Source organism: Mauremys mutica, chromosome 21 (genome assembly GCF_020497125.1).
Source record: "Mauremys mutica isolate MM-2020 ecotype Southern chromosome 21, ASM2049712v1, whole genome shotgun sequence".
In the NCBI taxonomy this organism is placed as follows: Eukaryota; Metazoa; Chordata; order Testudines; family Geoemydidae; genus Mauremys; species Mauremys mutica.
Window position 1 is genome coordinate 11,185,626 of NC_059092.1, and position 15,904 is coordinate 11,201,529.

The window sequence follows — 15,904 nt, forward strand, 5'->3', positions numbered from 1 at the left end:
TGCTGTCAGCTTGCACCAGGAAACACATGACCTCTTCCTCCCTCCTGCCTCAAAGGGTCTCCTCAAACCACCCCCCTTCATGCACCTGGAGACTGCCTCCTGCTGTTCAGACCAAGTAACTGGATCCATTTGTCAGGTTCACAGGCATAGTGACATGTCCACGCTGGTTCAGGACAGAACCAAGCCTCCTGGCACCGAGCGCATGCTCTAACCCCTAGAGAGCTTTGTTCCCCTAGTTCTTATGCCAACAGTGGCCCCATCGGGAGCAGGCCCCACAATCAAGTTGGGAATAGGGGTCTCTGGAAGGCTGCCCGGTGAGGCTGTCCCTAGTGGCTGGAGAGCCCCCTCACTAAAGCCAAGAGTCTCTGGAAGGCCGCCTGCTCCGATCAGAGCCGGCTGCGATGGGGACGCTGCATCGGGTGTCACCTCCAAACGCCCTTCAGAGAGACAAGTCGAGAGAGAGTGAGAATCTGCAGTTGTTCCAACGTTTCTCGCTCAGCAGAACAACTGTTGCAGTCCTTTTAGAATAAACCCGGCAACTGTTCCCAAAAGCACTGCCCCCTCAGCCCCTGCCCTTAAAAAAACCCTTACAGCCCATCTCCAAAACACCAGCTTCTGAGTCAGGGTGAAAATGTTATTAACAAAAACATCACTCAGGGGTGGGACACCTGCTCCCAGGCAAGCAACTGGCTTGGCCCTCAATGGTTAGTGTATTACATCAGGGCCCAAAAAGAGAACGGGAAGGGAGGGAGAGAGTGGAAAAGAACAGACGGAGGGAGTGGAGTAAGAGAGACAGCAAGAAAGGAGGGAGAAAGGGGGAGCAGAGAAAGAGGGGAGTGTGCATGACAGAGAAAGCTCTGAGAGCGCTTGTGTGTGTACAAAAGTGTGAGAATGTGCAAGTGTGGGTGTGAGAAAGAGAGAGTGTGCATATGTCAGAGAGGGAACATGAGAGAGTGAGAGAATGGGGGTGGGGTGGAGGGCTGAGCCTAGAGCAGAGAAGGTGAGAGGAATCAAAGAGGAGGAAGAGAAGAGTGAGAAAGGAGACGACAATGCCACAGAGAGAAAAAGTGCCTGGAAAAGTGTAAGAAGAAAAGAGGGAGGGTGAGTGAAAGAGAAGAAACGAGGGATACACAAGCAGCAGAAAAGAAAGGGAGAGAGAAGGCCGGAAGACAAGCAGGTGTGAGCAAACAAGGGAACAGAGTGCAGGCAGGACAAGAGGGCTGAAAAATAAGTGTGAGGGGCAGAAAGAGAAAGGACTGCGGAAAGGGAGAAGGGGACAGAAGAGAGAAAAAGAATAAAATAAACAAACAGCGGGGAGGGAGGAAAAGAGGTCTATTAAAAACCTGAGTGCATAACACAAAATGTCAGGGTTTATAGCTTCATTCTTGGCATTGCTGCTACTGAGAACCCCAAACAGAAATGTCACTGCTTGTCACGTTTAATCACCTGCTATTTGCTACCATCTTCACTACAAGGAATCTGCCCCTCAACCCCCTCTGGGCCTTCCATTTGGAGTGCAAACTGGGAACACCCCCACTCCCACTGGTTCTCTTTGGACTGTTACAATTGAGCCAAAGGAAGACCAGGGATGCTCCGGGTGGGGGTGGGGCAGCAGGACTCCTGTGTTCCCAGGACAGACCCCCAGGGCACGTCAGGAGGGCGACAGTCCTACTTGCTTTCTAGCAATAGGTCTCAAAACAGTCTTGGCTTCAGCACACTGGCTAATTCACTGGTCAACAGGGGGTTAATAATGTGCACAAGCACCAGGGGGTGCCACTGTTAAGAGAGACAGGACCTCCCCACACCAGAGGGCAGTTAACAGATGCTCCTAAGGGCCAAGGACAGCCATAGGAACACCAGGTACCGGTAAGCGAGAGGGGCTGTGGAGGGAGTGGGACCTCAGGGTGTGAGCGCTAATAGGAGAGAGAGGAGGGGGCCGGGGTGGTGGGTTAAGCGCTAAGCCCAGCCAGGGGCGAGCAACCGCAGAGGGCAAGTGCTAATGGGCGAAAGGGGTGACAGCTCAGGGCGCCTTCCCTTCCTTCCAGCTGGAAATGGCCCGGGCCCATTCATCTCCTGTGCAGAGAGGCGAACTAAGATATATATAAATAAATAAATAAAACCCCAATCCCTGCAAGTCTGGAATTCTCCAATCTGTTTGCTTGAACAGCAACTGTCAGATAAAAGCAAACATCCAAAGCCATTACACGTACAGTCACAGTTCCCTGCCATGGCATCTGCACTGCTGACTTTGCTTCAGCTCCTCTCTGCCTCTCTGACTTCAGTGGTTTATTTATTTCAAAGACTCCCGTTTTCCCCAGCATCCCCCTCTCCTTCACATCCCGTCCAGCCGCAAACGTTCCATCCCCGACATGGCACGGCATGGCACCGCGGAAATGATTCTGAAGTTATCATTGGACAAGCTGCCCCTCCTTTTTACTCTCCAGTTAAAGGGAGACCAATATAGATCCTCCCCAATGTAACTGGGATAAACTGGTTCTACAATTTCTGGGCTTGCCAGAGAGATTTGCAACCCTGACCCCCAAAATCACATGAACACAACAAACAGCACTGAAGGAGCCTGAGCGCAGCCAAGGAGCGTCTTACGGCGACGCACTAAAATCCTTCCGGGGTAGGGCTAGCCGGCAGGAGTGTCCCAGACTGGGCTAATTTAGGGGTGTGGGGAAGATTTACATAGGAACGCGGGTTTCAGAGTCTTTGCCCATTTATTTTTTTAACTCCTCCTGCTTCACCCACATCCATAATTTCATAGCTGACCCAGGTGCATTAATGGGTGGTTTTCACCTTCCTGCCAGGCATCAGGTGGATTGATCTGATCCAGGATGACAATCTAGGTTCCTTCTGACATCTTTTCACATAGTAACGGAGGGTACTGGCTAAGTGCAGCTTCCCAGCCAGGCCACAATAGTCTCATCCGCTCGCTCATTCCCTAGAGAGAATCACCCGTCCTTGCCCAGGGATACGCACTGGCTAGTGAGTTCACTGGTCAGTTAATTCACAGCAGTGACGGTCGCAGCAAATGGCCACCCCAAACCACTGACCGACAATGGCTCAGCTCCTCGCTGAGTGGTCTGTGCTTATGGCTGAGGTAGGATCACTAAGGACAAGTTCCTCCCAATGCAGCTCCCTCAGCTTGTTCTGTCAGAAAAGCAGCATCTCCACCTGCATCATGGTCCTCCTGGTGGGGTCGCAAGAGTCACGGTAAAATGGTGGAATCTGAGACTGGGTCTGTGCCAGCTTGGGATTGGTTGGTTAGAATATGAACTCCTCTAGGCCAGCATCTGACTGCAGGTTCTCAGCCTAACAGGCTGCCCTGCCATTGCACCCGTCAGTCTCTGAATATCAAAGGGCCCAATCTGAAATCACCAATTCAAAGAGGTCCATGCTTTGGGAGAGGTTCGGATCTGAATTCCTGAAGCTGACTCTACCCTTGTGGTTTGAATTCCAGCTTGGATCTAAAACCCACCAGAGATCCACTGTTCTTGCAAGACTTCGCCTGAAACCTCAGGAGAACACTTCACAAAATATGGCATTGTCACACCCGTGCTCTTGCCCTGGTTCAGCCTGAAACCCTAGCCCTAGGCTAGCCCTGTCCCAGCTCTGGACCTGGCCTCCTTGAGCATCTCTAGACAAAAAACTATTTTTCTGATAGATGAACTTTGATCAATATCGTTCAAACAAGGCACAGGGATGCAAATGATCTTAGACTCTGCCTCTGCCCTGCGGTTTGAAATCCCAGAACTCCCAGTAGTTTGACCTCTATCTCCTGCAACACAGGAACCCTCCCCACCAAAAACCAATGATCAGGTAAGGGGAGAAGTAAGTCTGGATGGGTCTGAGTAAGAATAAGTTGCTTGTGCAAAAAGCGACCAGAGAATTCTGTTCTCCTGCTTTGAAATGAAGAGGAGTCAAATCTGCAGCACGTAAGGAGGCCGGGGACAAATTTTAAATGACAAACCAAAAATGGATCCCAAACACACGTAGAGATTTGTTTAAAATAGAGTCAAATAAAATACAAGGTGCCTCAAACTAGCAGAAACAATCCAGTACAAAGGGTCATGAAAGAGTCTCCCTGGAACCTGGCATAACCTCTGCTCAGAAGTTGTAGACCTCCCCCAGCACTTGATCTCCTGGTTCCCCTGGGTCCCTTTCGTGACCTGACTTACGGGCAGAAAACCTTTGGTGGGTGCAGCTGCAGGAATCTATGGGCTCCTGTTTGCAGCTGTCATCAGAGTATCAAAGGCCACAAGAACCGTTGCCTAAAATCCATGTGCAGATTCTAGAGACTCATCTGGTCCCTTCCCCACCATTTTTCTCACTCTCAGACATTAATCAGAGGGAATTATATACAGAGACAAAATAAAATGGCAACAACCCAACACACACATACACCTGTTAACATAACACAACCTCCAATTCCAGCCGGAATCAGCCATGACTAGAAATGGGCCCCAAACCAAAACCCCCAAAGCCAAACACCCCCACAACTCTGGGAACCCAAACTCCACACAGGATTTGAACTTTGCAGTTTTGGCCCAACTTCCGGAGTGATCATAACTCCGTCTCACCTGACTGCTCTTTGGTAGCCTCCTCGCAACGGGTTTGCTGGGTCTCAGTCTAGTGCCCAGGACAGAAACGTCCACATCTCTCCACCATCACCACAGTTAGCCGTCACAGGTGGTGTCACTGGCTGTCTCAGCAGTGAGGCCAAGACTTGCCTGGAACAGTGCGGGGGCACACTGGAGTGCTGGGGGAGCCTGCACTGCTGCTGCCTGTGCTGTCTCTGTTCAGTGGACAGAGGCCTTCGCTCTCCACAGCTGTTCATCTGGCACCTTTCCCAAGTACTAAATTCAACCCAAAAGTGTAAAATAACTCCCCAATCAATTTGGGCCGAATTTTCTTCTCTGAGCACAACAGGTGCACCAACAAAAAAACACACACGCGCAATGCCACTACATACAGTGTTAGAAATGGGCACCAGTGGAACCCTTTAAGCTGGAGAAGGTGGGAGGAAACTCAGCAGGAGGATTTCACAGCAGGTGAAATTCACCCGTGTGCAGAGGAGCCAGCACGAGGCCTATGTTCCACCTACACCCTTCTCGGAGTCTGGAATGGTGTGCAGGCTTTGTGATTTTACACAAGGATGAATTTCACCCTTTGTGAATGTGGGCCAAGATTATTCACAGTGACGACTGATTTTTAGTGCCCCATGAGGCCTGATTTCCAGAGGGTGGGTGCTCACAACTCCCCGAGAATCAGGCCCCTTTAAAACACCTTGTGCTGGATGCCCAGTCCCCAATTTCAGCAATCAAGGCCAACATTTTGGCCTTTTATGTTACCTTGTCCAATCTAGCCAGGTCTTTGGGGGGGGGGGTTCCTTCTCCCCATTCTTTTTCTTTTCCAGCTTTTTATGAATTTCCCTTTGCTTCCCTCCCTCCCTCTCTCCCCTTCTCTCAAGGTCACACTGCTCGTTTGCACGTTGAATATTTACTCAGCAGCCTGGGTCCTTTCACAGGCGCTCACCACAAATATGCTTTCTGATAAAGTCGGGAGAAAAGAAACTATAAAACCCAAAACAAGATCAGAAATAGAAAAACTCCAGCAGGGCGAGGCAGGGCGGGCAGCAGAGTAAAATCATTCAGCAGAGACAGCTGGCAAAGGAAACATGCCCGGAGTTAGTTATTTTCCCCAAGGTGTTCCCCCCCCCTCCCTTGCCTGTTTGTTTTTCTGAACATTTTCATTCTGCCATTAGGGCTGCACAACCTGATTCTGGAAGATGGTTACGTTTAACTTCTTCTCACACAGGATGAAATTCATTCCCTGTGCAAAGGCCAAGGACGGTTAGAGTCCCTGTGTGCATGGGTCTTCTGTGCTGACCCTCTACACAGGGGTGACTTACACCCCCACTGAGCAGGGGAGCTCTCAGCTCTCCAAGATGTCTCATAATCTACACCAAGACCATGGCTCATAAATGAACGGAACAAAGCAATGGGGGAATATACTGTATGGAGCAATCCTGCACTGCCCTGGGAACAGACTAAGGAGTTCAAAGTCTGCTCACCCTACTCATGCGAGTAAGTTTTCTAAAGGAGACTAGGCTATTCACACAAATAAAGTGAGCAGGAAATGGCCCTAGGTGGATTAATGGACCATTATTGTCATGCTATGATATGATTCTATAGTCTGAACCTTCTTGGCCAGATGGGAGATTAGAACACAGCTTCATTGAGCTTCTGTCTCATTCCTGCAGATGTCAGGGCCCAGTACAATTCTACTGAGTACTTGGCTTCTGTTGTTCCCAGAAGATATTGTGAGTTTGATAATCTCCCGGTTGACTTCAATGGGATCAAAGTTTGGCCAATGCTGTGTGCTGCTTTTGGGAATCCCAGCCCCAATACTCATATTGTCCAAAGTGTTCTTTAATAATTTCTCAGTTATATCATTTCCATCTAATCATCAAAACAAGCACCTGGCACTGATTGGAGAGGTGGATCTCATTAGCTATCTCCTCTTCATCTCACACCATAATCCCACCTCGGCCTCCCTACCCCGCAGTAAAACATACAATGGGAAAGGATGGAGAGAAGGAACAGTAACAACAGGGCCTATGTACTTTGAAATGGGATCATCTGTTGGCATGGGCTTAGACTCCCATTCATATTTCAAATGTATGGGGGCATTGTTAGTGATTTTAAATTCATACACGTCAGCTGGGCCATGGCCCCTGTCTATAGGGGACCCATGTGGCCAGACTCATCCCACTTACACAGGTGTAAATCTGGACTAACTACCAAGTCAATGGAGTTATTTGGATTGACACCAGCAAATCAGAGATCAGATCCAGCCTACCATCTCCCAAGGGGGAGGCACTACTGTCTGGTCACTAACACAGACAGGCCAGTTAGGGAGAGATAGCATGTGTTAACAAAAGCCCTGATCTTCCCAGTAAGCATAAGAAACACTGCTCCTATGAAATGAACTGTGCATGGCAGCTACACCCCGGACAGTTTGACTGGTGCTGAAAGTCCCCCATCTCTTTCTTTGCCCTTCCCTAGTTCTAGTGCTGTCTGAGGGTGCTGCTTCCCGGCTCCAGATCATGGTGGAGAAGTCAGCCAAGGGTTCCCTCCATCATACTGCCAAGCGAGGAAGACCATTCCCAGCCATGCTGCCTAAACTCCACAGCTCCCTCTGGATTTTCAGCCATGACTACCTCCATAGCTGTGGATCTAAAGTCTGTCTGTTACTCAGACTCATGGGCAAATGGTTCCAGTCTGCACACTTCCTGGCAGCCTGACTGCCTCAATGGGGCAGGGGGAACAGGGCTCTGTTGGCTGTTTCCATGGAGTTTGACCTTCTCCTTGAGGTTGCAGTGTTCTTTAAACAAATACTAGTGCTCTATCTAGGAACGGTCCAAACCACTACAGGAACACTACAAACTATGCCGACTGAGGCCATTAGCAGTACTGTAGTAAATATATCACTAGAGTATTAGTGACATTATTGCAAGTTGTAGTGCTCTGGGCTATGGATATTACTGCAGGAACTGCACTGTATAATACTATTGTAAGTTGCACTCCTTGGAGCCATCAATAGTGCTATAATATCACTACTGAAAACCAGAAATATCTTGGGTGTTCGGAACTACTGCAGCAGCACTATTGCAACACTTAATGTTTGGGTCCATAGGTACTATACTAACTGCACTGTAATCATGTTATAAATTATAATGTTACAGCCATTCACAATACTGTAGTATTAGTACTGTGATGTGGAGTGCTCTCAGCCACTCAGTACTGCAGTAAAACTGCTCTAAGCTGGACTGTTCAGCCATACACAGCCTTGTAGGAACAGTACTCTGATCTGAAGTGCTCCCAACCACTCAGAGTACTGCAGTAACAGTATTCTGCTCTGAAACACTCCCAGCCACTTGTAGTACTGCAGTAACGCTGCTCTAGGCTGCCGTGGTTTGGGTTAGTGCTGTAGAATACTGTAGTATTTTTTTCCTGGCCAGATCTTTCCGGAGGCTGGGGGTTGGCTGGGGCTCTGCTTGCCCTGAGTGCAGGCTCCCCACACCCTGCTGTCTCCCCAGTGTGGCCCGTCTCATCTCATTGCACTCCTGCTCGCCCCCACCCCGTCGCGCACATGGCTTTAATGTTTTTATTACCTGTTTGACTCGCTGCCTTATTGCTTCTCCCCTTAATGGGGCCGTAACCGTGGAAACGAGGAGTAAACGGCCACCAGAAAATGAGATGATTAAACAGGTCACCCTGGCAAAACAAACTCCGCGTTCACAGAGCCCAGTGGTGTATGCAGCGCCAGCACAGGGAAACGGGGGGCTGGTAGGCAGACACCGCTCATTCAGGGGACACGAGACTTAGAGAGCTCCTGCCTTAGAGGGTGGGAGTGCCTGTCCCTGGAGGATGGGGCTGTACCCCTCTCAGGTTTGGGGGGCCATGTCCTCCCTGGGAAGAGAGCAGATGGTGGGGACTGGGCAGGGCCTGCGGCAGAGGAAGCGACCGGCGTGAATGTGACTATAAACAAAGCCCGGGTCTGGGTCAGTTCAGAACAAGGCCTCAAAAGACCAACGCCTTCACCTTGCCCTCAGTCTCTGCCATCGTCACCATGTTAATCTCACAGGATTCAGAGACCGCCTGATGGCCTCTTGTTTCTGGTTCCCTTTAGCCTTGCCCCCGCAGTGTCACTCCCACCAGTGACGCTGGCCAGTGGTTGCAAGAGTGGAACATTTTCCACACAGACCAGACAAAGCCACAGACACTAATCTTGGACATCAATGAACTAGGGACACGGCTGGGAAAGAGACCTGCTTTCCTGTCATCGATCCTCCTCCAGCGCCAGCCCTGAAATAGGCTTGTGTGCAGATCCTTTCCTAGACCCTTTCACCAACATTGTCTTCCTCCCCCTTCCACCTCCTCTTCCTCCTGGCTGTTACTGGTCTTCTCTCTGCGCTGTCGGCCACAGCTTCTGTGGGCACAAATAAAGCCAAGACCACAAGATTTCAGATCCCAGACCCTGACACTCAGGCTGCAGCCATGCTAGGAAGGTGGAAGGGGGCAGAACCTTTGTCTAGGATCTACATCAGGGACATTCTGTGCCAGCTGCCTGCCAAATACCACCTGCCCGCCCATGCATCCTTCTCTCTGTGCAAAGTTACTCTGCCTGAACTGGACTTGTTTCTAGCTCCCTGTCCTAGTCTGTCACCCAGGTCACCTTGACCCCGACGGAGGTGTGGTTTACTAGGAGCAGACAATCTTCTCAGGAGATCTTGGCCCAATAGTTAACAGGGTAGAGGCACCTCCCTGGGGGCTTTCTGCAAATCACCAGGGTGTGACACTGAAGGGGATGAGCCCTAGACCCCACTCTACGAATTACCTGACCCCCAGGTGGAGGGTACAGGGCCAGCACTTCAGGGCAGGGGCTGTAGCTTCCTACATATGGCTGCACAGCACATTGGGGAGCCACCGCAAAATGGAGAACTAATAAATATTCGCAGAATTTAAAAAACACCAAACCAATGACCATTGCCCTGACCTGAACCCCATTATTATTATTAATGTTTATTACGGGTATGCCGGTGGCCTGTCCAAGATCCGAGACGACTGTGCTGGGTGCTGCACAGGCAGAGTAAGAGACAGCCCCTGCCCCAAGGAGTGCACAATCTAACTGATAAGACAACCACAGGGGTGGGGGTAACACACAAGCAGAGGGAACACCGTAACAGCCGCCAGCACCGGGCTAGTGCCCTGGTGTTTGGTGAGCTGTGGGGGGATCAGCTAAACAGCAAAGGAAGGCAGGGAGGAAGAGGGAGAGTGTGAGGGACAGGTGGGGCTGAGGTGAAGAGGTCGTGAGAGAGGGAGTCAGAGAGGGTTGGAGCCCACTGCCGTTAAGCACCACTCCAGGAATGGCCGTCAGAACCATGGGAAATACTGATGCATCATCAGCATCCCACGGTTCCTGCTGAAATGGCTCCCACACTGCTGCAGCAGCCTCACTCTCTGGCTGGCTGCAACCTGCAGGCTCTTTCCCCAAGGCCAGAGGGGTCCGAGTGCCCCCAAACGGGTGTCTCCTCTGCACAGTTCTACACCTAGGGAGTGCTGGGGGGAGAGGTGGCCCCATTTTACCCCCTTCCCCCGTTCAGTTTTGCAGACCTAGACCTAGCCTCAGTCATATCGGCAGCTCTAAGTATGACCCAACCCCTAACCCCAACAAGCCAGGGATATCCTAAAGTCAGTCCCAACAGACCTTCCCAGCACAAGGGGCTCAGCTCTCTCAGCCGAGCAACATTTAGCAGGTTACAGGAAATCCAACCAAGGCTCCTCCGCAGCCACATGCTGGCTTCCAGGCCTAGCCAGAACTTCCCCCCAAAGCATCACCCTCCCCATGCCAGCATTAGTCCACCCCAGAAGGGCTAGGAGTAGGCAGGAATTTCTATCGTCTCCACCATCCCCCCACTGGCCTCAGCTGGAGCGTAGGAAGCTAGATCTGGTTCTGAGCTCCTGCCACCAATCACCAGCGCAAAGGCTGCACATTTTTCAACACAAAATGTTCTTGAAAATAAAACAAAGCAAACAAGTGATGTCACAAACCGTCCTCCAAAGAGGCTGGGATCCTGCCAAAATCTACATCCCGCCCCTACCTGTCCCAGACCTGGAGCTCCCAGGAGCCAAGAGTCTGCAGAGAACAGACTCACAGTAACAGAAAAAACATCATCCGACACTCGCAAGCCCGCAGCAGTGGTGATGAGGAGACAATTGCTCAGGGTGCTTGGGCTGGTGGTTTCTCTTAAACAGGCACATGGTTTACAGAAAGGAAAAGTTTGACCGGCCCGCCTCTTTGTATCAATTTGAGTGATAGTTCAGTAGTTAGGTGAGAAAGTCACAGAACTCATCAAATCCTCTCACTGGGAGGTGTTTGCTCATCTGAACTAAGCCACAGTAAGGGGTGGGGAAGCGAAAGACAGAAGTGGAGGGGAAGAGTGAAAGGGAAAGCGAGTGAAAGAATCAGAACAAAGGGAAAGGAGAGAGAATGACAGGAAGAACAAGGAAGAGACTGACAGAAATAGTGAGGGCAAATGGGAAAGTGAGTGGAAGAGAGAGAAGAGGAAAGGAGAGCGTGAGCCCGGGAAAGGAAAAGGGTGAGAAGAACAGAGGCAAGTGAGAAGGGCGGGAGAGAAGAAGGCGGCAGGAAGGAGAGGTACAGAGTGGCAGCCAGCAAGCGAGAGCAAAGCAGTGTTATCTCTGCTCTGGAGGGGCCCGGACCCCTGAGCCCTTGCTGAGTTCCACAAAGGGATCGGAAAGGATCCAGCCTGACTGTGTTTCCATTAAAAAATATTCAACTGAAAGACCAAACCAGCCCCTCTCCACGCCCCCCAACTCCCTTCCACCCTGGTTGCTCCGCAAGAACAGCTGCTCTCGCCTTCAGGACACACAGACACAGTAATTACTCCAGGAGCGGCTTCCTTCCTCCTCTGCCTGCTGTGCAGGGTGCCACTTTGAAACAAGCATGGGAAGGGGAGCTTCAAACAACTACAAAACACCCTGAACTCCCACCGAATTATCCAGCAGGAAGAGGAGTAGGGTGACTAGGTGTCCGGTTTTCTACCAGAACTCCCAGTCGAAAAGGGACCCTGGTGGCTCCAGTCAGCACTGCCAACCGGGCCATTAAAAGTCCAGGTGGCTGTGCTGTGGAGCTAAGGCAGGTTAGTCCCTACCTGGTGTGGCACTGCACTGTGCCCAGGAAGCAGCCAGCAGGTACGGCTCCTAGGCAGTGGGGCTACGGGGCTCTGTGCGCTGCCCCACCCCAAGCACCGGGTCCGCACTCCCATTGGCCAGGAACTGTGGCCAATGGAAGCTGGCGGGAGGGAGTGCCTGCGGACAAGAGCAGTGTGGTGCAGAGCCGCCTGCCGTACCTCTGCCTAAGAGCTGAATCTGCCAGCCGCTTTCGGTGTGTAGCGGGGGCCACGGTGCCAGGACAAGCAGGAAGCCTAACTTAGCTCCCCCCCCCGCTGACTGGGAGGGGCTGCAGGTAATCCTGCATCCCAACACCGCGCCTCAACCTCCTGCCCCAGCCCTGAGCCCTCCCCAACCCAGAGCCCCCTCCTGCACCCCAAACCCCTCATCCCTGGCCCCACTCAAGAGCCTGAACTCCCAGATGGAGCCCTCACCCCCCCTGGCCCCCCAACCCACTGCCCCAGCTCTGAGTCCCCCCCAAACCTGGAGCTCCCTCCTGCACCCCAAAACCCTCATCCCCAGCCCCACTCCAGAGCCTGCACCCCCAGACGGAGCCCTCACCCCCCTGCACCCCAACCCCCGCCCCAGCCCAGAGCCCCCTCCAATACCCTGAACCCCTCTGCCCCACCCCCCAGACTGGAGCCCCCCTGCACCCCAATCCCCTGCCTCAACCCGCAGCCCCCTCCCACATCCTGAGCCCCTCATCCCCAGCCTCACCCCAGAGCTCGCACCCCCTGCCGGAGCCCTCACCTGTTCCCGCATCCCAACCCCCTGCCCCAGACTGAAGCCCCCTCCCGCACCCTGAACCCATATCTGGCCCTACCCCAGAGCCCAAGGAAGAGAGGCCTGGGAGAGGGTGGTGGCATGGGATCTGGAGAAGCCAGGCCTGCTCTCAGTAGAGAAAGGGGCACTGATAGGACCACAAGAGAGAGGAGCTCTGATGCTTAGGGACTCCTGGTGAGGAAGGGGAGAGCTCCCACAGGTGGGTCAGTCCAACACGTGGATGTGCACAGGCACTAAGCTGGCAAACGCCTTGCAGAGAGGTGGAGCTGCTTTAATGAGAAGATGCATTTATGACTCAGGCCTCAAAGGGATCAGGACTTTTTTTATTATTATTATTATTATTTTATTTTTCCATCATAAATTCCGCCCTAGGATGCCAGGTTTTTCTGGAAATACCAGATGAGGACTAGTGGCGCTACCTGGCTTTTGATGGTTTCCCAGGTTGGGAAGCTGCAGTACATTCCACTTCCTAGTTTTCCCTTGGCCCTGCCTATGCCACCAGCAGCTGTTCCCCAGAGAATCCCAGGCCAGGGGGCTGCTCTCCCAGGAATCACCTCCATTTACTGACAGGTACGGTGACATCATTCACAACAGTAACAGCCCGCTGGGACTTTGCCCCGTTCGTCCCAGGATCTCACAGGCCTTCCAAAGACCCTTCTGCTAAGGAACAGGAACAGGACAGAGCGAGCCCAGAGAGGACCCAAGGAGGCAGGAGGATTGTGGGGATGGGGGGCAGAAGTAAGATCTGCTCTGCCTAGGGGAAGCAGCATTCCTGGCCCTAGCCCTGCACTCTGCCCATGGATAGGCCAAAGCCCTAATTCATTTATTCCCATCGCTGAAGTGCCACCCTGGCTCTGGGCTGCACAGGTGGCATGTTGTTATCCCCATATTATCAACAGGGAAGCTGAGGCACAGAGAGAAGGGACGTGATGGGCCCAAGCCAGGAATAGAACCCAGGTCTCCTGAGCCCCAGACCTTAACCACTAGGCCTCTCTCCCTCCTCAGTTTACACGGTCGCATATGGCTGACTCCTCTGCAATTACCAATGCAATTACACAGCCTCCCCAGCCAAGAGAAGGGATCCAAAATAACCCAGGGGAGAGGGCCCTCTGCTATACTCAGACTTCATTCCTGAGACCCTTCATTCCAGCAGCCCCTTGGCCTCCGCTCTGGTAGTTAGCAAGATGGTCCCCATTGCGCAGGCACACCCTCCCCGCCCGCATCCTCCTCCTGTCCCATGCAGTTTGACACTCCGCCTTGGTGTGTGCTTGATGCTCTGCAGATGAGACTGGCTGGCAGCAGAGATGAGGTGGAAGTGGGTGCAGGGCTCCTTAGCTCTGAATCTCCTCCAGGGCCAGCTGTGCTGAACGATCCCCATTTGCCCCTAGGCTGGAAGGTTACCTGCTTTCTTTACAACGGGACTGACTGGAACAAGTAAATTGCAGTGGGGAAGCACTTAACAGGCCAGGCGCCTGGGTGATTTAAAGATCTCTCCCCCAGCCTGTGCTCACATCTGTGCTGGTGCCCCAGACGCTCACACGTCACGCAGACCCTTGTGATCCTGACGAAGACCAGAACTAGGGCTCTGACATAGACCCCTCCTTGGTAGCTTCAGAGGTCTCTGGTCTCAGGGCAGCTCAGGAGCCTACATGACAAAAGCCACCAGCACTACTACCACTTCCCTTGGTAGCAACCTCAGCAGAGGCCAAGGAGTGAATGTGCCCAGAAGGCTGAGCTCCCCTCTTATCCATCAGGCCAGACTTGAGGCACACTAGCCCAGACAGCAAAGGGCAGAGGAACAGGCCATGCTGGGCCTGTCCTATAGGTAAAGAAATGCCTTCAGGGTCCAGGGCTTTGATGCCAGCCCCATTCACACACACACAGAACTAAAACACTGAGACACCAACCCCTCCAGAAACAGAATCAACGAAGAGAGGGCTCAGCACAGCACATGTGAGTGAACAATAGCGTGTAAGAGGGAGCATGTCCAGAGCACGGGTGTGTGTGTGTGTATGTGTGCAGCGTGGCTGTGTGCAGAGTGTGTAGGCTGTGTCCGGAGCAGATGTGTGTGTATGTGTACAGCATGAGTAGGTGTGTGTGTAAAAGAGTGTGGAGGATTGTGTCCAGGAGAGGTGTGTGTGCAGTGCAGCTGGGTGTGTGTGCATACAAGACTGTGTAGGTGTGTCCAGAGCAGGTGCGTATGTGTGCAGCACAGCTGGGGGTATGCGCACATCTGTGAGTTCTACTTGCCCCCAGATACACCTGTGCAGATCTTTACTTTTCACTTCATTTCACAAGAAGCTTTGCTGAAACAACCCCTCCCACAATTCACAGGGGGGCACTGGTGAATCATCATTTCACACCCAAAACTGGGAATGGGGGATCCAAATTCCACACTGGGCCAATGAGTGCTTGGTGCTGTGGGCACTTGGACCAGCAGGCGAATTGCACCTAGTGCTTCCCATGCCTGTCCCCTATTCCCTTCTCATCCTCCCTACCCCTCCTGCTCGCTCACCAGGCTGTATGTGCTGCTCAGCTTTCCTTCTGAGCCTGAAACTGCCCCAGGACTGGAAGCTCCAAACACTTTCCCACCTCAGGAACATTTTATGTTTGTTTTTCAGTGGCTGACAGTTGCTCTGCTCTGTACCTGGCACCTGAGCCAGGACCCAGCCCCCAGATCACCAGGGAACCTCCAACGCAGCCAGAAGATGAGGCTGGGAAACCCCAATGGCCCCTAGGAAAGGACTTCATGAACTTTGAAGAGCGACATGTTGTAACCAGATGAATTGCACATTTATATTTCAATGGGGCTGTCAGGGAAGCATCTGGAAGAGGAAGAACCCCACCAGATCCCACTGCTGCTGTGCTGTCAGCCACTCTCCCCATGGGCCGAGGGACAGGGATACTTCCAGTGCCTGTGTGTCCAGATGCAAAGGGAGTCTCCTGAGAAACAGGAGGAAGGGCAGTGCTGGTCCAGTGGGATGCGGGAGAGACAGGTGAAGCTGTGAGAGTCTTACTTATGGACTCAGCACCAATGAGCCCAAAGGAGGGAGGAAGAGAGGGTTTGGCGTTTGTGGGAGGGAACAATATGTTCATACCCATCCAGCACCCACTGTACCAAACAATTCAACTTTGCACCCATCTGGCCCAGCCCTGCACCCATCCAGCATGCTGGCCCAGCCCTGCAGCCAGCCGGCATGCCCGCCCTGCCCTGCACCCATCCAGCATGCTGGCCCAGCCCTGCACCTGTCTGGCCCAGCCCTGTACCCATCCAGTGTGGAGCAAGTGTCTGTTCCTGTTTGTCTGCATAGTTCCTTAGCCAAGCCCTGTACCCATCTAGCCCCCAGTTTCCCTAC

The 15,904-nt window shown here is 52.5% G+C and overlaps 1 protein-coding gene across 11 annotated transcripts in view; it reads right to left on the reverse strand.

Annotated features, from left to right (window-relative positions):
• The window catches only part of CASZ1 (castor zinc finger 1), a 394,551-nt gene that overhangs the window by 99,839 nt on the left and 278,808 nt on the right, over window positions 1–15,904 (reverse strand). The window contains exon 1 of one of the 11 annotated variants that reach the window (XM_044996153.1): window positions 8,840–8,941. The exons of the other annotated variants lie outside the window; for them this stretch is intronic. The gene's annotated coding sequence lies outside the window, so the exon portion shown is untranslated. Of the gene's footprint in view, window positions 1–8,839; window positions 8,942–15,904 lie in introns of those variants that run through there. 11 annotated transcript variants of the gene reach the window in all.